Below are 25,983 nucleotides of genomic sequence, written 5' to 3' on the forward strand. Positions count from 1 at the left end.
TGCGGGCATGTCCGGGTGTCCTGCCTCATTTCAGCAGGGTCACTTGCTCCTGCTGGTTCCTTCTGTGGCCCCCACCTGGCCTCACAGAGCCCCACATCCTGCCCGTCAACCCCAAGGGGGACGCAAGGCCCTCAGCTCACCCAAGAGAGAACCCCCAACCTCCCTCTGCTCGTCCACCCACCCGCCTCAGCATATAGCACGGCCCAAGGCCCATCCCTGGGCCCTGGCACTGTCACGGTCCCTCTCCTGACCACAGGACCCACTGGCGCTGGTGAGTGCCCGAGCAGTTAGGCCGCTGTCTTTTCTCCCATGGCCAGTGACTTGCAGGGCTGTGCAGGACCCAGGAGTCCTGCTGGCCTGTCCCTCCATAACGTACCAGGGGCAGGGAGTCGCAGAGCTGCACCTCGGAGGTGCTCTGGGGCCTAGCAAGTGCAGGGGACCGGAGGGGGCCTGGGAGCATGCCTGGGGCCACTGGCACATCAGGACAGGGCAGGAGCCCAGGAGGGAGAATCCAAGCACACGGGTAGCAGGCCCGGCCGGCCCTGCCGAGCTCCACTGGGTTGAAGAGCGGCCCAGCAGGGGCTGTGCAGGGCGGGGAAATGGGGACTGCTCCCCAGCCTCACAGCCCCAGCCTGCGGGGCTGAGGGGCTGCCCTGGCCCACAGGGCCCTGGCCCACGCGTTTGCACATGGGAAGGGAGGCATCTGCACCTCCAGGCAGCAGTCAGCGGCTGGCAGGGTAGGGAGACTACGGGCCCTGCGGCAGATGAGCAGAGCCCGTGGGAGCACAAGGAGCAGCCGAGGGCTGACGGAGGCCCAGGGACAAGCACGGCTCATCCCAGCTTTGCCTGCCTGGAGAGCCCTGCAGCTGCAGCAAAAAGCCAGGCATCTGCGCTCCCAGGTGGCCGGCCGCACCGCTCCACCCCACAGCAACTCCCTCCTTTGCCCTTCACCCTTCCCCATGCAACCCTGAGAAGGGCTCCAGCGTCCCTGCACACCAGCCCTCAGAGCACCCCTGGGGCTGTGGGCACGTCAGGTGCAGCTGTGTCCTGGCCACCATGGTGTGCACCGTGCAGTGTCTCTGTGCGTGTGGAGAGCGCGGGCGCGTGTGCGGATGCGTGTGCAGCGTCAATGGTGTGCCGGGCTGGCGCACGTGCACTGTGCAGGTGCAGGCCTGGCTGTGCGGGAGGGTCTTGGTGAGTGAGAGGTGTGAGCTGTGTGCGTAGCCGTCCTGTGGAGGGTAATGAAGGAAGGGGCATGTGACTGTGCGTGTGTCTGTGCGCTGTGCTGAGAACGGGTTAGGCGGTGGTGTGCATGCACGTGCACTCTGTGGCGCGCGTGCCTGCATGCTGCGGCCCGTGTGTGGGCGATATTCTGTTCAGGCTCTACAAAATAACTGGAGGAGCACATGGGTTTGTACAGCTCTTCCTTTCATCTTTCAGGAGCACGCTTCCAGACTTCGCCGCAATAGTCACGTTTCCTCTGCACCACCAGCAAGTCCTGGTCCCTTTCCCTTTGAGCCTGGAGAGTCATCCGCTGCCCAGGGCTAGGGCATGGAAAAGGAACCGTTTGGTTTCAGGCACAGGCAGAAGGGCACGGAAATGCTGCAGGCCTAGCGCAGGGCACATCTTCTGGCCTCTGCCTCTGCTGGCATTCCTATGCTTTCTCGGATGGGCGAGGGGCCCCCTGGGGTGCGAGGCAAGGACATGACCACATGACTACCACGGGCAGGTAATCAGCCTGCACAGGAGTCAGGCGCGGGATGAGACTTTGGCCCAAACTGGCATCAAAGCACACGGCAAGGCCTCCACGTGTGGAGACTTGGGGAGGCAAGGACGGAGCGTGCCTTTGGAAAAGGGAGAGCCAAAGCGTCGCTCCAGGAATCCTGTCACCTTGGGTAGCCCCCGTGTTCTGGTCCCACCTGGGAATCCTACCCCTGAGAGCCCAACACCTGCCCCTGGGCTGGAAGGCTGCCTGCTCCCAGGCCACAGCCTCCAAAGCCTGTTGCTCTCCCTCGACGGGTGCCAGAAAAAGACCCCCCCCTTCCCCTCCTCTGGGCTGCTCCTGGGTGTGGAAGGAAGGCCAGTGCAGGGGAAGGCAAAACAGCACCCCCAGCTGGAGAAATTTACCAGAGGAAGCGCTTCTCTTGGGAATTCCTCTGCCGATTCAGCTCTACCCTCTGCTTCCACTCTTCCCGACGCGCTTGGTAAGTCTCCAAGACTTGCAGGGTGTGGCTTGCTCGTACAGAAAGCTGCCTGCAAGAGCAGGGAAAAAGTTCCCTCTCCCCTTCTGGCTGAGGCCCTCCTGCCTCTCCCCTCCACCAGCCCCTGCACACCCGCTCCCGCTGGCGGTGCCCGCAGCCTTCAACTTGCCCCATGCAGCTTGGGGCTGCCTGGCATCGGGGCCTTGCCCAAGGCATTGCCACGTCAACAGAAATCAGGGGACACCATACCCAGCCCCATGGCTCAGGAACTGCGCTTCCTCACACCTCGGACAGGTGCTGCCACTGCACCTTTCCAGGCCGGGGCTGGGGCCGGGGCCCGGGCCCGGGCACACTTACTCTTTGTGCAGCCGCGGCAGTCTCTCGGGCTTCCTCTTCTCTGCTCGGGGCACGAAGGCAGCAGTGCTCGCCTCTTTCCCAAGCGGGGGCCCTGGTGAGGCTGGCCGAACCTCCGGCAGTGGTTCAGCATGCCGCCAAGTCTGCGTTGGCGCCAGAGGACAACTCTGAAGCTGCTTCTCACCTCCCTCACGTGCTCTCAACTCTCAGCACGGGGAGAAGCCATCCACTACAGGGCCTGTGCGTCCCCCCAGCACACTTGTGTCTGCTTTGCCCTCAGAAAGCCCCATGAGGAGCACAGCGCCAGGCAGGGACCCTGCACTCGTAGCCTGGCCACGCTTCACCACACTTCCCTGCTGGCCCCTCTGCTTACCTGTGCTGCCTTGTGCTGATGCCCGCAAGCAGGAATTGCAGTTCGAGGTCTGCCTTGAGCAGGTCCTTCCTGCTTGCCGTCCTCTTCCGCCTTAGAGGAGCTCTCCCGAATTGTCTGCAGCCGGCTAAAAACACACAAGCCGCGTGAGCTGATTGGAGTTCCGGGTGAGGCTGTTCTGCATCTTGCGCTCACAAGCGGCTCGGGGCCAGCCTCTGCAGCACAAGGCAGTTCTGCTGGAGCTTTTGGTGTAGCTGAGTCCTTGCGTTCATGTCAACAGTGAGGAAAGAAAGCCTTGAGCTGCAGCACTGGCAGCGGGCCCAGGAGGCCCTAAGGAAAGCTCGGGATGCCCAGGTGTGGGCCCTCTCTGGGTGGCACAAGGGGAAAACCAATGCCGTTTGCAGCACCCAGAGCCTGCAGAGACCACTAGGCACCTCCTGCCAAAGGCACTGAAGTCAGGGACGTGCTCAGAAAGACTCTGTTTTGGGGTGAAACGGGACTATTAGTGGGGGAGCCACTGTCGGGGAAGGAGGAAGTGTACTAGGCACACAAGCAAGCCCGGCATGTAGTTCTCTCTGGTATGTAGTTCTCTCTGGCACTCCTCCTGTGCCAGACAACCGCCACACCCCTGCCCCTGCCACCCCAGCCCAACAACCTTCGGAAGAAATTCACAGGCATTACGTCCAACCTAAAAAGCAGGGAAAACAGACCCTACTCTCTGCTGCTGGGGCAGGGGCTTCTGACTTTCACATTCCTCTGAGAAGTGCTCTCATTCCCACTGCAACCAAAGGAGGGCCCTTCACACCCATAGGGGAGCAGAAAAACACCCGCCACTGCTGCAGTACTTCTTGCATCAACGCCAGTCCCTGGGACACCACTTGACAACCTCACAGACTTCATACCCACAGAGCGTACAGAAACAGAAACAGCTCCCTCCCTCCCAGAAGCCCAAAAGCACACGGCCACCCGCATGCTTTGCTCCAAGAGCCTCACCTGGCAGCTGGCTTGTTTCCCCTGCTTTCCCATGCCTTTCCTCCCTTCCAGCTGGCCCCAGAGAACGGGGGTGGAGAAAGCCTTTCTCGAGACAGGAGGCGCCCACCACAAGCACTGCCTGGAAGTAGCAAGGCAGAGGAGGCTCCTCAGCAAGCATCGTTCTTTGTCACCATTTGAACAAGAAGGACAGGCAGCTGTGCTCCAGCATCGGACCAAAGAGCCCAATTCCCTTGGAGCTTTGCTCCCAAGCAGGTCTTAGGCCCTTGCTGGCGCACGATCGCGTCCAGCCTTTCCTTTCTGCAGGGCAGTCTTCTGCCCTAGAGTTCTGTGCTGCTTCTACTGCTTTCTCTAGCCCTTAGGCTTCAAAAAGGGGACATGGCTGGCAGGTCCTGGGGACCTCATGCTACTCTCTCCTTTGGCGTGGCTGCAGGCTGGAGGGCAGAGTGTCACACGAGAAGGGGAACAGATTCCTGCCCATCTCTAAGGCGCTCACATGCACAGACTTGCAAGCTAGAGCAGGGCCCCGAGTGCCAGGGCAAAGTGCCCCTCAGCAGTGGCAGCTGCAGTTGGAGCTGCACAACTGCCCCGAGAGCACCTTCCAGGAGGAGTGCCCCCAGATCTGTCGTGATGAGCAAAGAGAGGCACAGGAGAAGCAGGCCACTAGGCCCGGCACGGCATGTTAAGCTTGCCTCCAGCCCCTCCGCTGCACAGGACAAAAGGAAAACAAACACACCTCTCTCACCAGCCAGCTGGCACTTTACCTTTTCCCTCAGTCTGCTTGTTCTGCTCCCTGTCTTTTGCCGGCCCGCCTTTGGCAGCCTCCCGACACCCTCCGGAGGAAGATGCTGGTCGCACAGGCACAGGCGTGATGACCTCACCCTCACTCCTGGAAACAAGAAAGGGACGAGAGAGACGCTGACAGCAGAGCCTTGCAGAAACCTCCTCTACATGCTTGCCCTCCATCTAGAAAGAGAAAGTCACCAAAAGACTTGTTGGCCGCCCTTCACGTTGCAGTCGGACAGAGTCTACGCAAGAAACAACCCCTTCAAAGAGCTCCAAGAGCACAAGGTCACCCTCAGCCTTTTCTCCAAGAGCCTCACCTGGCAGGCAACTTCCTTCCTTTGCTTTTCCACTCCTCCTGCTTTCTCCCCCCAGCACCAGGTGACGCAGGTGGCAAAGGCCTTTCTTGAGCAAGCAGGCACGCAGCAGGAGCACTCCCTGCAGGCAGGAAAGGAGAAGGCTCTGCAGAAAGCGTCTTTGGGAGCACTTGGTCCAGAAGGACAGGCAGATCTGCTCCAGCACCGCATCAAACAGCCTGATCCCCCGGGAGCCGCGCTCTCTAAGAGCTCTTGCTCCCTAGCACGTCCTTGGCACACCTTAGCAGCCTCTTAGCAGTCCACCTTAGCAGCCTCTTAGCAGTCCTCTCCAGGCAATCTTGCTCCCCACCTTCACATGCCCGGCATCCGCCAGAGAGGCAGACCCCCTCCAGCACTGACACCTCGGGCCCAAATGTCCTAAAGCGAAAGAGGAGCTTGCGCTGGCCACCAGGGCGCAGCACCCCGGGGCAAAACTCTCCCAGGCAGCACATCCTGACCAGGGCTCCAACCACCTACCTACTGCTGAGGACCAACGGAACAAACACGCGCACACACACAAACACACGCCCGCCTGCACACCCTCCTCTCGCTCGCCAGTCACCTGTGGCCTGACCTTTTCCGTCCGCCCGCTCTTCCTCTTTCGGGCGTGTCCGGGATCCCTTGCAGGAAGACGCCACTTGCTGCTTCTCACGGGGAAGCTTCAACTCAAATCTGGAAATGACAAGACGCCACGGTGAAGAGAAGGCACCACTTCCCCTTTGCCTCCTGCCGGCCTTGTACTCAGAAAGAAGGCCTTTCGGGGCACGTGGGGCCCTCCAGGCTCACCCAAGACATGCTTAGGTCACAAACACAGGCCCTGTATGGATCGGGTGCCTTCCACACGATGCCTTTCCTCGGCCAGCCACACACAGCACATTCGGGAACCTTGGCTTTTGGAAGCCTCACCCACGAGAAAGAGACCAGTCACAGGAAAATGTGGCCCCCATTCCTCTCTAGGCCTAAGATTGGTTAGCAGTGCCAAACACCGCCACTATTGCCTGTTCCACCCTGGGGAGACCCCCAGAGTCCCAAGTACTTGCAGACAGCAAGCTAGGAAAGAGTTGCTCCGCAGCAAGTCCTTCCTGAGGAGACAAGCTCCAGCAGGACGCTGCTACCAAGCACGAGCTGAGAAGCAAACGTACCGTGGCAACATGAAGACGCTTCTGGGACCCATGCGGAAAGCCGCGCTCCTTCTTCCTTTTACCACCAGGTGTCTCGTCCCTGGCGTCTGAAACAGACACCGAGGTACGTGAGAGCATGCCAGCGCCATTACTGCCTTGCTCCTAAAGGCAGCAAATCTTTCTTGGGCTCAGGGAAGATGCTGCCCCTGGGACACCCTGAAACAAAGCTGTCTTTCCAAATACTAGCCCTCAACGAGGAAAGCAGAAGATGCCCAGCTCAGAGTGCAGAAGGAGGAACACCGTTGCCAGGCGCTTTGCAAGGGCGAGACTCAAGACGGTCAAGGAGGATGCTCCTTCTCTCTGCCTGCAGACATCAGGCACAGGAGAAGGCGTGTGGTTCGCCAGGGTTTCTGCAGGCTGGCGTTTGCCTCTGGAAGGTCTTGCTCTGCCCCTTCTTGGAAAGACAACTCCTGGCTCAGGCGTGCTCTTAGCCCCACAGTGTCTCCAAGCATTCACATGCTTGCATCCATCACGTGGAAGAGCAGAAAGAGCCGGCCCTTGCTCGGCCTCTGCCCGGTGGCTAAGACCTGCGGGTGCCAACTCCCTCATGGGGGTGCAAGCAGCTGGGCAGGGCCTGATGAGGGATCTTTGGGAACACAGCCTGACCCAAAGGCCCTGGCCCTGGCCCAGAGAACACGCGGGGCAGAGCCCCCCAAGACAGCAGCAGAGAGAAGGAAGAGACAGGCCCGGGAACCAGTGGCTGGGCTACAGCCTTCTTGCATCTCTCTGAGCAAATCTGCTGGCCCTCTGCAGGAGCGAGCCCTTCAGCTCTGACTGCTTTCACATCGCAGCTGCCTAAGGACACCTGGCAGCTTGCGCTCAAGGACAGGGCCCCACGAGAGAGCTGGGGAAGGGCGTTGGGCTGGCGCAAGGAGACATGCCAAGCAGCGGGCGGATGCACGCGTGGCCCAGAAGAGCCTCGCTCATGCCGCAAGGGCCTCCAGGGGCCCTGGGAAGGCCTGATTAGCGCCAGAGTCATCGACTTACCCCCAGCAGAGCTTCTAGCAGCTTTCCAGTGCCATCCATGCTGAGGAGGAAGTCGTCATAAAACCTCATTGTCACTTCCTTCTTCCGTACAGAAAGAATGCCAATGCCCTTGAAGACAAAGTCCACGTCCTGTCTTTTTGACATGGCCCAGAAGAACGCCATCGCGGTCTCATGTATGGAACACTGCACCGTTGTCAAAGGCATGCGGGCACACACGGAGAGATTCTTGTACTGCAGAGGGACTATTCTTACGTCACCTAGACCGCAGCAAAAGACAAACAACGTCACCTCGGCAGCAGGCTCCAAGAACAAGGGGACAAGACTTTCTGGCAAGACGCTGCTGCTACAGAGCAGGCTCTTGAATCCCCTGCTGCAGCGCCTAGGAGCGGTTTATGGAGTCCCTCCTGGGAAGAGGCCGAGCACTCTGCAAACTCACGGGCTCAGGGGGGCAGCAGTCATTTGGCCAGGGCAGGAAGCAAAAGAAGAAAACTAACCATCCCGAAGGAACCCTTGACCGGAGGGCAGGACAAGGCGGGCAGATGGGTGCAGGGCCCACGACAAAGGGCCCGGCGCCACGCCATTGTGCCCTCTGGCTAAGCCGATGCCACGTCGATAGATACAAGGGCGAAGCAAAGCGCAAGGACGGCACCGCAGCCCGTAAGGACCATTCGGCCCCTCTGGCCCTTGGTAGCCAGCAAAAGTCTCCCTGCGCTGCTGGGGCCAGCGGCCTATCCCTCCCACGCACCCCGCTGCAGGCGTATTACTAGCAAAGCACACCCGGGGGCCCCTCTGAGCACCTGCTCCTGGCTGGCCTGTCCAGCTCAAACAAGCCAAAGTTGCTCTCAGGCCACTTTGAGGCGTTCAGCCACGTCTTCAGAGCAGTTGGCCTGCCCCTCAAGCTTGGGGCAAGGGCAGGCAAAGGTTTTTAACCTGCCTTCTTACCAGGAATGTCTTCTTGAGCGCCCCTGGCCTGGTATTCCTGGGCAACAACCTCCGAAATACGAAACATGGGTCTCCGAACGATCGAAAGCTCCCCGTTCACGGAGCACTCGGAGTGCTTCAGAACATAGAACACCCCCACTCCTAGTATCTTGACACCCTGAGAACAGCAGCAAAGAGGGAGAGAAGGAACAAGCATCAGTAGCCTGGAGACACAAAAACTGTCCGATGGCTTGCCAGAGCGTGGGGGCTGCTGCTCTGCGCCCTGCCCACCCCTAGCATGCCGAGGGCAAGATGGGCCACTTGGGAAAGCTTTGGAGAGAAAGCACATACTCCAGACCTTTCTTTCCTCTTGCTCCTCTGCTCTCCTCAAAAATCTCTTTGCACAAGCAACAGCAGAGACAACATTCCTCCCCTCCATACAGGTGGGGGGAGGGGGTGGCAGGGAGGGGAGCAGGGGGCATTTCCAACAGTGGGCACCAAGTCCTTGGCACTCTGTGGCACAGGGATGTCAGGGCCAGGCAAACCGCCAGCATTTCCGGAGGGGAGGAACAGGACACAAGACCCACCTTGTTCTCTGCCAAGCGCTCTAGAATGTATTCTGAGACGCTGTCCCAAATGCTAACAATCTCTGGAAAGCAAGGCAAAGAGGTATCATGCGCCAAGTCAGCAAGCTCACTACCTTTCAGCACCCCGCTCCCCAGGCAGGTGGCAAGTGCAGGTGAGATGAAACGTACCGCCACCCCAAGCCAAAACACGCAAGGCGCTCCCCAGGACGGCCCTTCCGGACCTCAGCCGCAAGGACACTGCAGGGACGCCTCCGCCCACTTCTAAGCAAGGCTCCTGTCCTTTCAGGTGGCCATGCCAAAGGGCGACCCACCCGCTCGGGAAACGGGGACTAGGTTCCCACAGCAGCGAGAAGACCGTGCAGTGCCTACCCACAGGAGTCACCCACGCTCAGGGCAGCCCCAGCTGCCTCCCCTGCAGGGACCATTTTCACCTCCATTCAACGCCTGCACACACACACGCTCTGCACGGCCACCCGAGCAGCCCCAGCCCTTTCAGCCAGCTGCCAGCTCAGGGCACGCAATCCCCACTGCGAGGCAACCCACGGCTTCTGCCTGCACCTGCCCTGGAAGGCACGGGCAGAGGAAGCTCCTCAGGACAACGAGCCAGCCGGCCCGGCTGCCAAACTCACCCCTGGGCTGCCAACGGTCGAGCGGCCTGCTCTCCCGTGCCACCCACTCGCCCTGTCCAGCCCTTCCCTACAGAGCCCAGCGCTTCCACTGCCTGTCTCGCAGCTCATACCGTCTACAGCCTTACCGTAACGGTTGAGATTCCTGAGCGTTGGAAACATGTCATGCCACAGTTTCGCCATCTTCGCGCCCCCTCGCGCTCAATGGGGCCCTGTAGCAGGAGGGTGCCGAGGAAACTTCTCCTCCCAGGAGCCGCCTCCTCCTCCTCCTCTGCACTTCCCCAGGTAGGCTCCAGCGCTGTCGCGCGGCCTCCCTTCGCCCTCTCGGTGCGCTGCAAAGCAGCTCCTCCAGAGAAGAGCGGTGGCGAGAGCAGCCCCAGCACCTGCACGTGCCAAGGCCTCGCAGGGAAGTGTGGGCAGGGCTCGGGGGCCCCGTGGCGGGAGGGGAGCTGTGACTGTGATGCGGCATGTCCCACTGTGAGCCCAGCCCGTGTCACCAAGGGGCTCACAGGCACCCTTACCGTCCAAAGCATTTCTCTTGGGCCCACAGGAGGGGCAATTTCACAGCCCCAGAGCAGCCAGACCGCAAAGGGGTTTCAGCAGGTCTCCGCTCTGACCTCCTGCTGCAAGTGCGGCTGACCAGAGCAGACTTCCCAGGCCCGGGCGCCACTGAGGGGCCACTGGCTCCATGGATTCCCCCACCACCCCGGGCCCCTGGGCCAGTGCTCCACCACCCTTAGGCTACAGCGCTTTTCCCCGTCTCTCATGGCAATTGCCCCCACTGCCACTACTGCCATTGCCCATCCTCCCGGCCCCCCCCCACCCGGCACCTCTGGGAAGGCTCTGCCTCCACCCTCTCACCCCCCTCCCGTTAGGCCCCTGCCGCCTGATCCTCTTGCGCCTTCTCTTCTCCCGGCTCAACAGCCCCACGCCCTCAGCCTCTCCTCGCACTGCTGGGCTCCAGCTGCCCACCAGCTCCCAGCCCGCCCCACAACGAACGGCTCCTCCAGGGCCACGCTCCCTTCCTGGTGTCCCTGCCCCCCTGCAGCTCCCCCACGGGCCACAGTCCCCTCAGAGGCGCACCTCCTCTGGCATGAAGCGCCTCCTTCCAAAAGTACCTCTCCAGCCATGTCCCCAGCAACGGCTCCTTGCACGGCTCGCCTTCGCTTCCTTCTGCTTTTCTCCAGAAACACGCCTCTGCACCCTTCTCCTCACGAGTGCCCCTTCCTGTGGCTCCACGGAGGCCGCCCCCAGCTGCGGGATCTGCGGCCCTGCCGCCGCATGCCCCAGGCAGGGGCCGGGCCTCGGTGCCCCGCTCCTCCCTCCCTCCCTCCCTCCCTGCCTGCCTGCCTGCCTGCCTGCCTGCCTGCCTGCCCGCCCGCTGCCCCAGCGTTGGGGGAAAGCCTTGCCCGGGCCCTGGGCGGCGCTGCGGGCTCCCTGCTGTGCCCAGAGCCCCCGGCCCCGCACGGGCAGCCCCGAGCAGCACGCCCAGGTGGCACTGCTTGCTGCGCAGTAAGGACTGGTGCCAGGGACTGTCGGGGATGGGGGAGGCCCCGCTGCCCGCGGGGAGGCGGGAGGCAGGCAGCGTTGAGCCGGGGCCCGGCAGCCCACCGGGAGCTGGTGGGGGTGTGGGGCAGAGCCATAGCAAGGGAAGGGGCCAGAGTGCAGGAGGCAATCCCAGGTGCCCCCTCCCCGAGCAGAGGGGCCTGGGAGAAGGCAGGGGGTCAGGGCCGGGCCGGGGGCTGGTGGCCGGGTGCTTGGCAGCGCCATGCTGACCTGCTCATGCCAGGGCATGGCTGCTTTGCGCCGATTGCAGGCAGTGTCCCCCCGCGGAGGAGCTGGCCCCTGCTGGCTTCCCCTTGGGCCATGCAGCTGCCTGCCAGTGCTCAAGGTCCCGCCGGGGCTCCAGCGACGCTGGGAGAGGTGCCGAGGGGGCACCGGCTGCTGCTAGCAACTTCCCGGGGACCCCTGAGGCAGTGGCTGGTGCTGAGGGAAGGGCAGCGGGCAAGGAGCCGCAGGCAGCACTTGTTTGACCCATGCGTTGCCTCTGCTTGCAGGCCTCACTGCCCAAGGCATTGGGACTTGAGCGCGGCAGCCAGGCGAGGCAGGGCAGCTGCCGCTGAGGCAGCAGAGCCAAGCCCCAAGCCCCTCCGCTCGGTGAGGCTTGGGAAGGGCAGAGCTGGGAGAAGCTGGTGCCCCTCAAACCTCGTTCTCCCAGCAGAGCAGAGGGCACGTAAGGCAGCGCTTTCAGCCAGTGAAAATTGCTGGCTCATGCCTTCCTTTTTCAGAGGCCTGGTTTGCGCAAGGCCAGCGGTGCTGCCTGCCCACCAGTGCCCACCCAGGCTGCGGTCGGAGGAGACCTGCTCCTTGCATTGGTCCCGACCAGAGTTCGGCACCAGAAGACACAGCCCCTGAGGGGGCACCGCAGCACACAAGTGTGGCTTGGCATGCCTGGCTCACCAGCAGAAAGGGACCATGCAGACTAAGGTGGAGTCAATCAGCCAGAACGGAGCACAGAGCAACAATACAGTTGAAAACACAAAGCCTAGCTAAGTGTGTGTGAGGTTCCCCGTGGGGAGCCCCGTGATGCTTCTGGGGAGGCCTTGGGCAGGGAGGTGCCTCCTGCCGAGGCCCCCGGCAGCTGGGATGCCGGCTGCAGGGCTTTCGGCAGCTCCAGCTTCCCTCTTCCTGCCCTGCCAGGGGTGAAGGCCAGGCTGCCTGCAGGGATGGGCTACTGCCGCCCCCAGGCCTCCTGAGGAGGGGCAGTGCAGCCCCAAAACCACCTTGCAAAGCCGGCAGCCCTGGGCGTGGGCTGAGGTGGGTGCCAGGGTGCACGCTGGAGCGCAGACTCTGGGATCCACAGGCCTCCAAGGCCAGGGCCTGCAGGGCCAGGGCAGGGATGACGAGGCTGTGGGGCTCTGACCCTGCAAGAGAGACCGCAGGAACACCTTGTGCTGGCCCTGGGCTGAGAGCAGAGGGGAGCAGGAGGCTTCGTGGCCTCCACGCCCCAAACCAACAGCAAATTTGTGCCCAAAAGCTCTCAGAGGAGGCTTCAGTCCCGGTCAGCTGCCCGTGTCCTGCACTGATTTCGTATGCTCAAACCTTGTGATGGGCAGAAGGCAACATGCTTGTACCCCAAGGCAGCCCCCTTTAGTGGCCAAGCCAAGGACCTGCTCTTAGCATCACTGCAGGAGTAACCGTCTAATTAAAGGCTTGCAATTAGCCCACCTCCAATTAGTGCACAGCAACTCAAACAAAGGGTCTTCTTAAAGGACAAGTCTCCTTAATGCAACCTAAATGGTCCTACGTTCTACATCCCCCACCGCCCTTCTACATCCCCCACCGCCAAGGCTGCGGCGCGCATGGGCATGGGCATGGGCATTGGCTTCAGGGTCCCAGCTCCTTCCTCAGTGGGAGGCGGCTGCTGCTGGTGGCTTCCTCCATCGCATAGTTGGGCTGACACTATTAAGCCTGCTCCTAATAGGCTCTCTTAAGGCTAATAATGTGGCATACATAGCCAACAAATGCTAGAAGGAGTCACCAAAACTAAAGCAGCACTTTAAAATGCAACTCCTACATTTAGCATCGAGGAAATAAGCCCCTCCACCTTACTCCCAATTTGACACTCTCGGGAGAGTGCTTTAGGGGATGCTAATGCGTGTTTTGCCCTTCCTTGCTCCAACACGGGTCAGGCTCAGCACAGTGGAGAGGGAAAGACTCTGGCGGGGCGGAGGGGGTGGGGTGCGAGCTTTGTGCTCGCCCAGGGCCCTGCACTGGCCCCCTCCTCTGTCCTGCCCCTGAACATCCCAGACTACGTTGGCTACAGTCGCCTGCTCCTTGCCAGGCCTTTGTGTTGACTCTGATGAGCCTTTGGGCGTTTCATGTTACTCTAGGAGCTGGAAGAGAGCCTGCCTCATGACACGGGGTTGCAAGGAGAGCCACTGGCCGTGGAAGAGGACTGCTTGCCTGGCCTCGCTCAGGAGTCCCATCCTGCCCACCCCGGGCATCTCTCTCTTTCCTGCCCGCTGACACGGTCTTTCTCCGGAGGGAAGCAGTGAGGCTACATCTCCGCACAGTGCTGGGTGGCCTGGGGAAGGCCGGGCACATGCCAAGCGGGGAGCTGGACACAGGTCTCCACCGAGTGCTGTCGGGGGGCTGGCACCGGTGCCTGGGGCACGTGTGCTCCAGGCACTTCCCAAATAAGCTCCACTGGTGCGGCCTCCTCTTCACCTGGATGTTGAGTTCCAGGGCCTCCTGCCACGCCTCCTCCAGCAGGAACAGGGCCTGCGCAGGCGTACTGCTTTCCTGCCCTTCAGCCTGCTCCTGGTTGGTGGGGAATGCAGGTGTGCGGGCATGTCCGGGTGTCCTGCCTCATTTCAGCAGGGTCACTTGCTCCTGCTGGTTCCTTCTGTGGCCCCCACCTGGCCTCACAGAGCCCCACATCCTGCCCGTCAACCCCAAGGGGGACGCAAGGCCCTCAGCTCACCCAAGAGAGAACCCCCAACCTCCCTCTGCTCGTCCACCCACCCGCCTCAGCATATAGCACGGCCCAAGGCCCATCCCTGGGCCCTGGCACTGTCACGGTCCCTCTCCTGACCACAGGACCCACTGGCGCTGGTGAGTGCCCAAGCAGTTAGGCCGCTGTCTTTTCTCCCATGGCCAGTGACTTGCAGGGCTGTGCAGGACCCAGGAGTCCTGCTGGCCTGTCCCTCCATAACGTACCAGGGGCAGGGAGTCGCAGAGCTGCACCTCGGAGGTGCTCTGGGGCCTAGCAAGTGCAGGGGACCGGAGGGGGCCTGGGAGCATGCCTGGGGCCACTGGCACATCAGGACAGGGCAGGAGCCCAGGAGGGAGAATCCAAGCACACGGGTAGCAGGCCCGGCCGGCCCTGCCGAGCTCCACTGGGTTGAAGAGCGGCCCAGCAGGGGCTGTGCAGGGCGGGGAAATGGGGACTGCTCCCCAGCCTCACAGCCCCAGCCTGCGGGGCTGAGGGGCTGCCCTGGCCCACAGGGCCCTGGCCCACGCGTTTGCACATGGGAAGGGAGGCATCTGCACCTCCAGGCAGCAGTCAGCGGCTGGCAGGGTAGGGAGACTACGGGCCCTGCGGCAGATGAGCAGAGCCCGTGGGAGCACAAGGAGCAGCCGAGGGCTGACGGAGGCCCAGGGACAAGCACGGCTCATCCCAGCTTTGCCTGCCTGGAGAGCCCTGCAGCTGCAGCAAAAAGCCAGGCATCTGCGCTCCCAGGTGGCCGGCCGCACCGCTCCACCCCACAGCAACTCCCTCCTTTGCCCTTCACCCTTCCCCATGCAACCCTGAGAAGGGCTCCAGCGTCCCTGCACACCAGCCCTCAGAGCATCCCTGGGGCTGTGGGCACGTCAGGTGCAGCTGTGTCCTGGCCACCATGGTGTGCACCGTGCAGTGTCTCTGTGCGTGTGGAGAGCGCGGGCGCGTGTGCGGATGCGTGTGCAGCGTCAATGGTGTGCCAGGCTGGCGCACGTGCACTGTGCAGGTGCAGGCCTGGCTGTGCGGGAGGGTCTTGGTGAGTGAGAGGTGTGAGCTGTGTGCGTAGCCGTCCTGTGGAGGGTAATGAAGGAAGGGGCATGTGTCTGTGCGTGTGTCTGTGCGCTGTGCTGAGAACGGGTTAGGCGGTGGTGTGCATGCACGTGCACTCTGTGGCACGCGTGCCTGCATGCTGCGGCCCGTGTGTGGGCGATATTCTGTTCAGGCTCTACAAAATAACTGGAGGAGCACATGGGTTTGTACAGCTCTTCCTTTCATCTTTCAGGAGCACGCTTCCAGACTTCGCCGCAATAGTCACGTTTCCTCTGCACCACCAGCAAGTCCTGGTCCCTTTCCCTTTGAGCCTGGAGAGTCATCCGCTGCCCAGGGCTAGGGCATGGAAAAGGAACCGTTTGGTTTCAGGCACAGGCAGAAGGGCACGGAAATGCTGCAGGCCTAGCGCAGGGCACATCTTCTGGCCTCTGCCTCTGCTGGCATTCCTATGCTTTCTCGGATGGGCGAGGGGCCCCCTGGGGTGCGAGGCAAGGACATGACCACATGACTACCACGGGCAGGTAATCAGCCTGCACAGGAGTCAGGCGCGGGATGAGACTTTGGCCCAAACTGGCATCAAAGCACACGGCAAGGCCTCCACGTGTGGAGACTTGGGGAGGCAAGGACGGAGCGTGCCTTTGGAAAAGGGAGAGCCAAAGCGTCGCTCCAGGAATCCTGTCACCTTGGGTAGCCCCCGTGTTCTGGTCCCACCTGGGAATCCTACCCCTGAGAGCCCAACACCTGCCCCTGGGCTGGAAGGCTGCCTGCTCCCAGGCCACAGCCTCCAAAGCCTGTTGCTCTCCCTCGACGGGTGCCAGAAAAAGACCCCCCCCTTCCCCTCCTCTGGGCTGCTCCTGGGTGTGGAAGGAAGGCCAGTGCAGGGGAAGGCAAAACAGCACCCCCAGCTGGAGAAATTTACCAGAGGAAGCGCTTCTCTTGGGAATTCCTCTGCCGATTCAGCTCTACCCTCTGCTTCCACTCTTCCCGACGCGCTTGGTAAGTCTCCAAGACTTGCAGGGTGTGGCTTGCTCGTACAGAAAGCTGCCTGCAAGAGCAGGGAAAAAGTTCCCTCTCCCCTTCTGGCTGAGGCCCTCCTGCCTCTCCCCTCCACCAGCCCCTGCACACCCGCTCCCGCTGGCGGTGCCCGCAGCCTTCAACTTGCCCCATGCAGCTTGGGGCTGCCTGGCATCGGGGCCTTGCCCAAGGCATTGCCACGTCAACAGAAATCAGGGGACACCATACCCAGCCCCATGGCTCAGGAACTGCGCTTCCTCACACCTCGGACAGGTGCTGCCACTGCACCTTTCCAGGCCGGGGCTGGGGCCGGGGCCCGGGCCCGGGCACACTTACTCTTTGTGCAGCCGCGGCAGTCTCTCGGGCTTCCTCTTCTCTGCTCGGGGCACGAAGGCAGCAGTGCTCGCCTCTTTCCCAAGCGGGGGCCCTGGTGAGGCTGGCCGAACCTCCGGCAGTGGTTCAGCATGCCGCCAAGCCTGCGTTGGCGCCAGAGGACAACTCTGAAGCTGCTTCTCACCTCCCTCACGTGCTCTCAACTCTCAGCACGAGGAGAAGCCAGCCACTACAGGGCCTGTGCGTCCCCCCAGCACACTTGTGTCTGCTTTGCCCTCAGAAAGCCCCATGAGGAGCACAGCGCCAGGCAGGGACCCTGCACTCGTAGCCTGGCCACGCTTCACCACACTTCCCTGCTGGCCCCTCTGCTTACCTGTGCTGCCTTGTGCTGATGCCCGCAAGCAGGAATTGCAGTTCGAGGTCTGCCTTGAGCAGGTCCTTCCTGCTTGCCGTCCTCTTCCGCCTTAGAGGAGCTCTCCCGAATTGTCTGCAGCCGGCTAAAAACACACAAGCCGCGTGAGGTGATTGGAGTTCCGGGTGAGGCTGTTCTGCATCTTGCGCTCACAAGCGGCTCGGGGCCAGCCTCTGCAGCACAAGGCAGTTCTGCTGGAGCTTTTGGTGTAGCTGAGTCCTTGCGTTCATGTCAACAGTGAGGAAAGAAAGCCTTGAGCTGCAGCACTGGCAGCGGGCCCAGGAGGCCCTAAGGAAAGCTCGGGATGCCCAGGTGTGGGCCCTCTCTGGGTGGCACAAGGGGAAAACCAATGCCGTTTGCAGCACCCAGAGCCTGCAGAGACCACTAGGCACCTCCTGCCAAAGGCACTGAAGTCAGGGACGTGCTCAGAAAGACTCTGTTTTGGGGTGAAACGGGACTATTAGTGGGGGAGCCACTGTCGGGGAAGGAGGAAGTGTACTAGGCACACAAGCAAGCCCGGCATGTAGTTCTCTCTGGTATGTAGTTCTCTCTGGCACTCCTCCTGTGCCAGACAACCGCCACACCCCTGCCCCTGCCACCCCAGCCCAACAACCTTCGGAAGAAATTCACAGGCATTACGTCCAACCTAAAAAGCAGGGAAAACAGACCCTACTCTCTGCTGCTGGGGCAGGGGCTTCTGACTTTCACATTCCTCTGAGAAGTGCTCTCATTCCCACTGCAACCAAAGGAGGGCCCTTCACATCCATAGGGGAGCAGAAAAACACCCGCCACTGCTGCAGTACTTCTTGCATCAACGCCAGTCCCTGGGACACCACTTGACAACCTCACAGACTTCATACCCACAGAGCGTACAGAAACAGAAACAGCTCCCTCCCTCCCAGAAGCCCAAAAGCACACGGCCACCCGCATGCTTTGCTCCAAGAGCCTCACCTGGCAGCTGGCTTGTTTCCCCTGCTTTCCCATGCCTTTCCTCCCTTCCAGCTGGCCCCAGAGAACGGGGGTGGAGAAAGCCTTTCTCGAGACAGGAGGCGCCCACCACAAGCACTGCCTGGAAGTAGCAAGGCAGAGGAGGCTCCTCAGCAAGCATCGTTCTTTGTCACCATTTGAACAAGAAGGACAGGCAGCTGTGCTCCAGCATCGGACCAAAGAGCCCAATTCCCTTGGAGCTTTGCTCCCAAGCAGGTCTTAGGCCCTTGCTGGCGCACGATCGCGTCCAGCCTTTCCTTTCTGCAGGGCAGTCTTCTGCCCTAGAGTTCTGTGCTGCTTCTACTGCTTTCTCTAGCCCTTAGGCTTCAAAAAGGGGACATGGCTGGCAGGTCCTGGGGACCTCATGCTACTCTCTCCTTTGGCGTGGCTGCAGGCTGGAGGGCAGAGTGTCACACGAGAAGGGGAACAGATTCCTGCCCATCTCTAAGGCGCTCACATGCACAGACTTGCAAGCTAGAGCAGGGCCCCGAGTGCCAGGGCAAAGTGCCCCTCAGCAGTGGCAGCTGCAGTTGGAGCTGCACAACTGCCCCGAGAGCCCCTTCCAGGAGGAGTGCCCCCAGATCTGTCGTGATGAGCAAAGAGAGGCACAGGAGAAGCAGGCCACTAGGCCCGGCACGGCATGTTAAGCTTGCCTCCAGCCCCTCCGCTGCACAGGACAAAAGGAAAACAAACACACCTCTCTCACCAGCCAGCTGGCACTTTACCTTTTCCCTCAGTCTGCTTGTTCTGCTCCCTGTCTTTTGCCGGCCCGCCTTTGGCAGCCTCCCGACACCCTCCGGAGGAAGATGCTGGTCGCACAGGCACAGGCGTGATGACCTCACCCTCACTCCTGGAAACAAGAAAGGGACGAGAGAGACACTGACAGCAGAGCCTTGCAGAAACCTCCTCTACATGCTTGCCCTCCATCTAGAAAGAGAAAGTCACCAAAAGACTTGTTGGCCGCCCTTCACGTTGCAGTCGGACAGAGTCTACGCAAGAAACAACCCCTTCAAAGAGCTCCAAGAGCACAAGGTCACCCTCAGCCTTTTCTCCAAGAGCCTCACCTGGCAGGCAACTTCCTTCCTTTGCTTTTCCACTCCTCCTGCTTTCTCCCCCCAGCACCAGGTGACGCAGGTGGCAAAGGCCTTTCTTGAGCAAGCAGGCACGCAGCAGGAGCACTCCCTGCAGGCAGGAAAGGAGAAGGCTCTGCAGAAAGCGTCTTTGGGAGCACTTGGTCCAGAAGGACAGGCAGATCTGCTCCAGCACCGCATCAAACAGCCTGATCCCCCGGGAGCCGCGCTCTCTAAGAGCTCTTGCTCCCTAGCACGTCCTTGGCACACCTTAGCAGCCTCTTAGCAGTCCACCTTAGCAGCCTCTTAGCAGTCCTCTCCAGGCAATCTTGCTCCCCACCTTCACATGCCCGGCATCCGCCAGAGAGGCAGACCCCCTCCAGCACTGACACCTCGGGCCCAAATGTCCTAAAGCGAAAGAGGAGCTTGCGCTGGCCACCAGGGCGCAGCACCCCGGGGCAAAACTCTCCCAGGCAGCACATCCTGACCAGGGCTCCAACCACCTACCTACTGCCGAGGACCAACGGAACAAACACGCGCACACACACAAACACACGCCCGCCTGCACACCCTCCTCTCGCTCGCCAGTCACCTGTGGCCTGACCTTTTCCGTCCGCCCGCTCTTCCTCTTTCGGGCGTGTCCGGGATCCCTTGCAGGAAGACGCCACTTGCTGCTTCTCACGGGGAAGCTTCAACTCAAATCTGGAAATGACAAGACGCCACGGTGAAGAGAAGGCACCACTTCCCCTTTGCCTCCTGCCAGCCTTGTACTCAGAAAGAAGGCCTTTCGGGGCACGTGGGGCCCTCCAGGCTCACCCAAGACATGCTTAGGTCACAAACACAGGCCCTGTATGGATCGGGTGCCTTCCACACGATGCCTTTCCTCGGCCAGCCACACACAGCACATTCGGGAACCTTGGCTTTTGGAAGCCTCACCCACGAGAAAGAGACCAGTCACAGGAAAATGTGGCCCCCATTCCTCTCTAGGCCTAAGATTGGTTAGCAGTGCCAAACACCGCCACTATTGCCTGTTCCACCCTGGGGAGACCCCCAGAGTCCCAAGTACTTGCAGACAGCAAGCTAGGAAAGAGTTGCTCCGCAGCAAGTCCTTCCTGAGGAGACAAGCTCCAGCAGGACGCTGCTACCAAGCACGAGCTGAGAAGCAAACGTACCGTGGCAACATGAAGACGCTTCTGGGACCCATGCGGAAAGCCGCGCTCCTTCTTCCTTTTACCACCAGGTGTCTCGTCCCTGGCGTCTGAAACAGACACCGAGGTACGTGAGAGCATGCCAGCGCCATTACTGCCTTGCTCCTAAAGGCAGCAAATCTTTCTTGGGCTCAGGGAAGATGCTGCCCCTGGGACACCCTGAAACAAAGCTGTCTTTCCAAATACTAGCCCTCAACGAGGAAAGCAGAAGATGCCCAGCTCAGAGTGCAGAAGGAGGAACACCGTTGCCAGGCGCTTTGCAAGGGCGAGACTCAAGACGGTCAAGGAGGACGCTCCTTCTCTCTGCCTGCAGACATCAGGCACAGGAGAAGGCGTGTGGTTCGCCAGGGTTTCTGCAGGCTGGCGTTTGCCTCTGGAAGGTCTTGCTCTGCCCCTTCTTGGAAAGACAACTCCTGGCTCAGGCGTGCTCTTAGCCCCACAGTGTCTCCAAGCATTCACATGCTTGCATCCATCACGTGGAAGAGCAGAAAGAGCCGGCCCTTGCTCGGCCTCTGCCCGGTGGCTAAGACCTGCGGGTGCCAACTCCCTCATGGGGGTGCAAGCAGCTGGGCAGGGCCTGATGAGGGATCTTTGGGAACACAGCCTGACCCAAAGGCCCTGGCCCTGGCCCAGAGAACACGCGGGGCAGAGCCCCCCAAGACAGCAGCAGAGAGAAGGAAGAGACAGGCCCGGGAACCAGTGGCTGGGCTACAGCCTTCTTGCATCTCTCTGAGCAAATCTGCTGGCCCTCTGCAGGAGCGAGCCCTTCAGCTCTGACTGCTTTCACATCGCAGCTGCCTAAGGACACCTGGCAGCTTGCGCTCAAGGACAGGGCCCCACGAGAGAGCTGGGGAAGGGCGTTGGGCTGGCGCAAGGAGACATGCCAAGCAGCGGGCGGATGCACGCGTGGCCCAGAAGAGCCTCGCTCATGCCGCAAGGGCCTCCAGGGGCCCTGGGAAGGCCTGATTAGCGCCAGAGTCATCGACTTACCCCCAGCAGAGCTTCTAGCAGCTTTCCAGTGCCATCCATGCTGAGGAGGAAGTCGTCATAAAACCTCATTGTCACTTCCTTCTTCCGTACAGAAAGAATGCCAATGCCCTTGAAGACAAAGTCCACGTCCTGTCTTTTTGACATGGCCCAGAAGAACGCCATCGCGGTCTCATGTATGGAACACTGCACCGTTGTCAAAGGCATGCGGGCACACACGGAGAGATTCTTGTACTGCAGAGGGACTATTCTTACGTCACCTAGACCGCAGCAAAAGACGAACAACGTCACCTCGGCAGCAGGCTCCAAGAACAAGGGGACAAGACTTTCTGGCAAGACGCTGCTGCTACAGAGCAGGCTCTTGAATCCCCTGCTGCAGCGCCTAGGAGCGGTTTATGGAGTCCCTCCTGGGAAGAGGCCGAGCACTCTGCAAACTCACGGGCTCAGGGGGGCAGCAGTCATTTGGCCAGGGCAGGAAGCAAAAGAAGAAAACTAACCATCCCGAAGGAACCCTTGACCGGAGGGCAGGACAAGGCGGGCAGATGGGTGCAGGGCCCACGACAAAGGGCCCGGCGCCACGCCATTGTGCCCTCTGGCTAAGCCGATGCCACGTCGATAGATACAAGGGCGAAGCAAAGCGCAAGGACGGCACCGCAGCCCGTAAGGACCATTCGGCCCCTCTGGCCCTTGGTAGCCAGCAAAAGTCTCCCTGCGCTGCTGGGGCCAGCGGCCTATCCCTCCCACGCACCCCGCTGCAGGCGTATTACTAGCAAAGCACACCCGGGGGCCCCTCTGAGCACCTGCTCCTGGCTGGCCTGTCCAGCTCAAACAAGCCAAAGTTGCTCTCAGGCCACTTTGAGGCGTTCAGCCACGTCTTCAGAGCAGTTGGCCTGCCCCTCAAGCTTGGGGCAAGGGCAGGCAAAGGTTTTTAACCTGTCTTCTTACCAGGAATGTCTTCTTGAGCGCCCCTGGCCTGGTATTCCTGGGCAACAACCTCCGAAATACGAAACATGGGTCTCCGAACGATCGAAAGCTCCCCGTTCACGGAGCACTCGGAGTGCTTCAGAACATAGAACACCCCCACTCCTAGTATCTTGACACCCTGAGAACAGCAGCAAAGAGGGAGAGAAGGAACAAGCATCAGTAGCCTGGAGACACAAAAACTGTCCGATGGCTTGCCAGAGCGTGGGGGCTGCTGCTCTGCGCCCTGCCCACCCCTAGCATGCCGAGGGCAAGATGGGCCACTTGGGAAAGCTTTGGAGAGAAAGCACATACTCCAGACCTTTCTTTCCTCTTGCTCCTCTGCTCTCCTCAAAAATCTCTTTGCACAAGCAACAGCAGAGACAACATTCCTCCCCTCCATACAGGTGGGGGGAGGGGGTGGCAGGGAGGGGAGCAGGGGGCATTTCCAACAGTGGGCACCAAGTCCTTGGCACTCTGTGGCACAGGGATGTCAGGGCCAGGCAAACCGCCAGCATTTCCGGAGGGGAGGAACAGGACACAAGACCCACCTTGTTCTCTGCCAAGCGCTCTAGAACGTATTCTGAGACGCTGTCCCAAATGCTAACAATCTCTGGAAAGCAAGGCAAAGAGGTATCATGCGCCAAGTCAGCAAGCTCACTACCTTTCAGCACCCCGCTCCCCAGGCAGGTGGCAAGTGCAGGTGAGATGAAACGTACCGCCACCCCAAGCCAAAACACGCAAGGCGCTCCCCAGGACGGCCCTTCCGGACCTCAGCCGCAAGGACACTGCAGGGACGCCTCCGCCCACTTCTAAGCAAGGCTCCTGTCCTTTCAGGTGGCCATGCCAAAGGGCGACCCACCCGCTCGGGAAACGGGGACTAGGTTCCCACAGCAGCGAGAAGACCGTGCAGTGCCTACCCACAGGAGTCACCCACGCTCAGGGCAGCCCCAGCTGCCTCCCCTGCAGGGACCATTTTCACCTCCATTCAACGCCTGCACACACACACGCTCTGCACGGCCACCCGAGCAGCCCCAGCCCTTTCAGCCAGCTGCCAGCTCAGGGCACGCAATCCCCACTGCGAGGCAACCCACGGCTTCTGCCTGCACCTGCCCTGGAAGGCACGGGCAGAGGAAGCTCCTCAGGACAACGAGCCAGCCGGCCCGGCTGCCAAACTCACCCCTGGGCTGCCAACGGTCGAGCGGCCTGCTCTCCCGTGCCACCCACTCGCCCTGTCCAGCCCTTCCCTACAGAGCCCAGCGCTTCCACTGCCTGTCTCGCAGCTCATACCGTCTACAGCCTTACCGTAACGGTTGAGATTCCTGAGCGTTGGAAACATGTCATGCCACAGTTTCGCCATCTTCGCGCCCCCTCGCGCTCAATGGGGCCCTGTAGCAGGAGGGTGCCGAGGAAACTTCTCCTCCCAGGAGCCGCCTCCTCCTCCTCCTCTGCACTTCCCCAGGTAGGCTCCAGCGCTGTCGCGCGGCCTCCCTTCGCCCTCTCGGTGCGCTGCAAAGCAGCTCCTCCAGAGAAGAGCGGTGGCGAGAGCAGCCCCAGCACCTGCACGTGCCAAGGCCTCGCAGGGAAGTGTGGGCAGGGCTCGGGGGCCCCGTGGCGGGAGGGGAGCTGTGACTGTGATGCGGCATGTCCCACTGTGAGCCCAGCCCGTGTCACCAAGGGGCTCACAGGCACCCTTACCGTCCAAAGCATTTCTCTTGGGCCCACAGGAGGGGCAATTTCACAGCCCCAGAGCAGCCAGACCGCAAAGGGGTTTCAGCAGGTCTCCGCTCTGACCTCCTGCTGCAAGTGCGGCTGACCAGAGCAGACTTCCCAGGCCCGGGCGCCACTGAGGGGCCACTGGCTCCATGGATTCCCCCACCACCCCGGGCCCCTGGGCCAGTGCTCCACCACCCTTAGGCTACAGCGCTTTTCCCCGTCTCTCATGGCAATTGCCCCCACTGCCACTACTGCCATTGCCCATCCTCCCGGCCCCCCCCCACCCGGCACCTCTGGGAAGGCTCTGCCTCCACCCTCTCACCCCCCTCCCGTTAGGCCCCTGCCGCCTGATCCTCTTGCGCCTTCTCTTCTCCCGGCTCAACAGCCCCACGCCCTCAGCCTCTCCTCGCACTGCTGGGCTCCAGCTGCCCACCAGCTCCCAGCCCGCCCCACAACGAACGGCTCCTCCAGGGCCACGCTCCCTTCCTGGTGTCCCTGCCCCCCTGCAGCTCCCCCACGGGCCACAGTCCCCTCAGAGGCGCACCTCCTCTGGCATGAAGCGCCTCCTTCCAAAAGTACCTCTCCAGCCATGTCCCCAGCAACGGCTCCTTGCACGGCTCGCCTTCGCTTCCTTCTGCTTTTCTCCAGAAACACGCCTCTGCACCCTTCTCCTCACGAGTGCCCCTTCCTGTGGCTCCACGGAGGCCGCCCCCAGCTGCGGGATCTGCGGCCCTGCCGCCGCATGCCCCAGGCAGGGGCCGGGCCTCGGTGCCCCGCTCCTCCCTCCCTCCCTCCCTGCCTGCCTGCCTGCCTGCCTGCCTGCCTGCCTGCCCGCCCGCTGCCCCAGCGTTGGGGGAAAGCCTTGCCCGGGCCCTGGGCGGCGCTGCGGGCTCCCTGCTGTGCCCAGAGCCCCCGGCCCCGCACGGGCAGCCCCGAGCAGCACGCCCAGGTGGCACTGCTTGCTGCGCAGTAAGGACTGGTGCCAGGGACTGTCGGGGATGGGGGAGGCCCCGCTGCCCGCGGGGAGGCGGGAGGCAGGCAGCATTGAGCCGGGGCCCGGCAGCCCACCGGGAGCTGGTGGGGGTGTGGGGCAGAGCCATAGCAAGGGAAGGGGCCAGAGTGCAGGAGGCAATCCCAGGTGCCCCCTCCCCGAGCAGAGGGGCCTGGGAGAAGGCAGGGGGTCAGGGCCGGGCCGGGGGCTGGTGGCCGGGTGCTTGGCAGCGCCATGCTGACCTGCTCATGCCAGGGCATGGCTGCTTTGCGCCGATTGCAGGCAGTGTCCCCCCGCGGAGGAGCTGGCCCCTGCTGGCTTCCCCTTGGGCCATGCAGCTGCCTGCCAGTGCTCAAGGTCCCGCCGGGGCTCCAGCGACGCTGGGAGAGGTGCCGAGGGGGCACCGGCTGCTGCTAGCAACTTCCCGGGGACCCCTGAGGCAGTGGCTGGTGCTGAGGGAAGGGCAGCGGGCAAGGAGCCGCAGGCAGCACTTGTTTGACCCATGCGTTGCCTCTGCTTGCAGGCCACACTGCCCAAGGCATTGGGACTTGAGCGCGGCAGCCAGGCGAGGCAGGGCAGCTGCCGCTGAGGCAGCAGAGCCAAGCCCCAAGCCCCTCCGCTCGGTGAGGCTTGGGAAGGGCAGAGCTGGGAGAAGCTGGTGCCCCTCAAACCTCGTTCTCCCAGCAGAGCAGAGGGCACGTAAGGCAGCGCTTTCAGCCAGTGAAAATTGCTGGCTCATGCCTTCCTTTTTCAGAGGCCTGGTTTGCGCAAGGCCAGCGGTGCTGCCTGCCCACCAGTGCCCACCCAGGCTGCGGTCGGAGGAGACCTGCTCCTTGCATTGGTCCCGACCAGAGTTCGGCACCAGAAGACACAGCCCCTGAGGGGGCACCGCAGCACACAAGTGTGGCTTGGCATGCCTGGCTCACCAGCAGAAAGGGACCATGCAGACTAAGGTGGAGTCAATCAGCCAGAACGGAGCACAGAGCAACAATACAGTTGAAAACACAAAGCCTAGCTAAGTGTGTGTGAGGTTCCCCGTGGGGAGCCCCGTGATGCTTCTGGGGAGGCCTTGGGCAGGGAGGTGCCTCCTGCCGAGGCCCCCGGCAGCTGGGATGCCGGCTGCAGGGCTTTCGGCAGCTCCAGCTTCCCTCTTCCTGCCCTGCCAGGGGTGAAGGCCAGGCTGCCTGCAGGGATGGGCTACTGCCGCCCCCAGGCCTCCTGAGGAGGGGCAGTGCAGCCCCAAAACCACCTTGCAAAGCCGGCAGCCCTGGGCGTGGGCTGAGGTGGGTGCCAGGGTGCACGCTGGAGCGCAGACTCTGGGATCCACAGGCCTCCAAGGCCAGGGCCTGCAGGGCCAGGGCAGGGATGACGAGGCTGTGGGGCTCTGACCCTGCA

The sequence above is a fragment of the Struthio camelus genome, chromosome 10, assembly GCF_040807025.1.
Source record: "Struthio camelus isolate bStrCam1 chromosome 10, bStrCam1.hap1, whole genome shotgun sequence".
In the NCBI taxonomy this organism is placed as follows: Eukaryota; Metazoa; Chordata; class Aves; order Struthioniformes; family Struthionidae; genus Struthio; species Struthio camelus.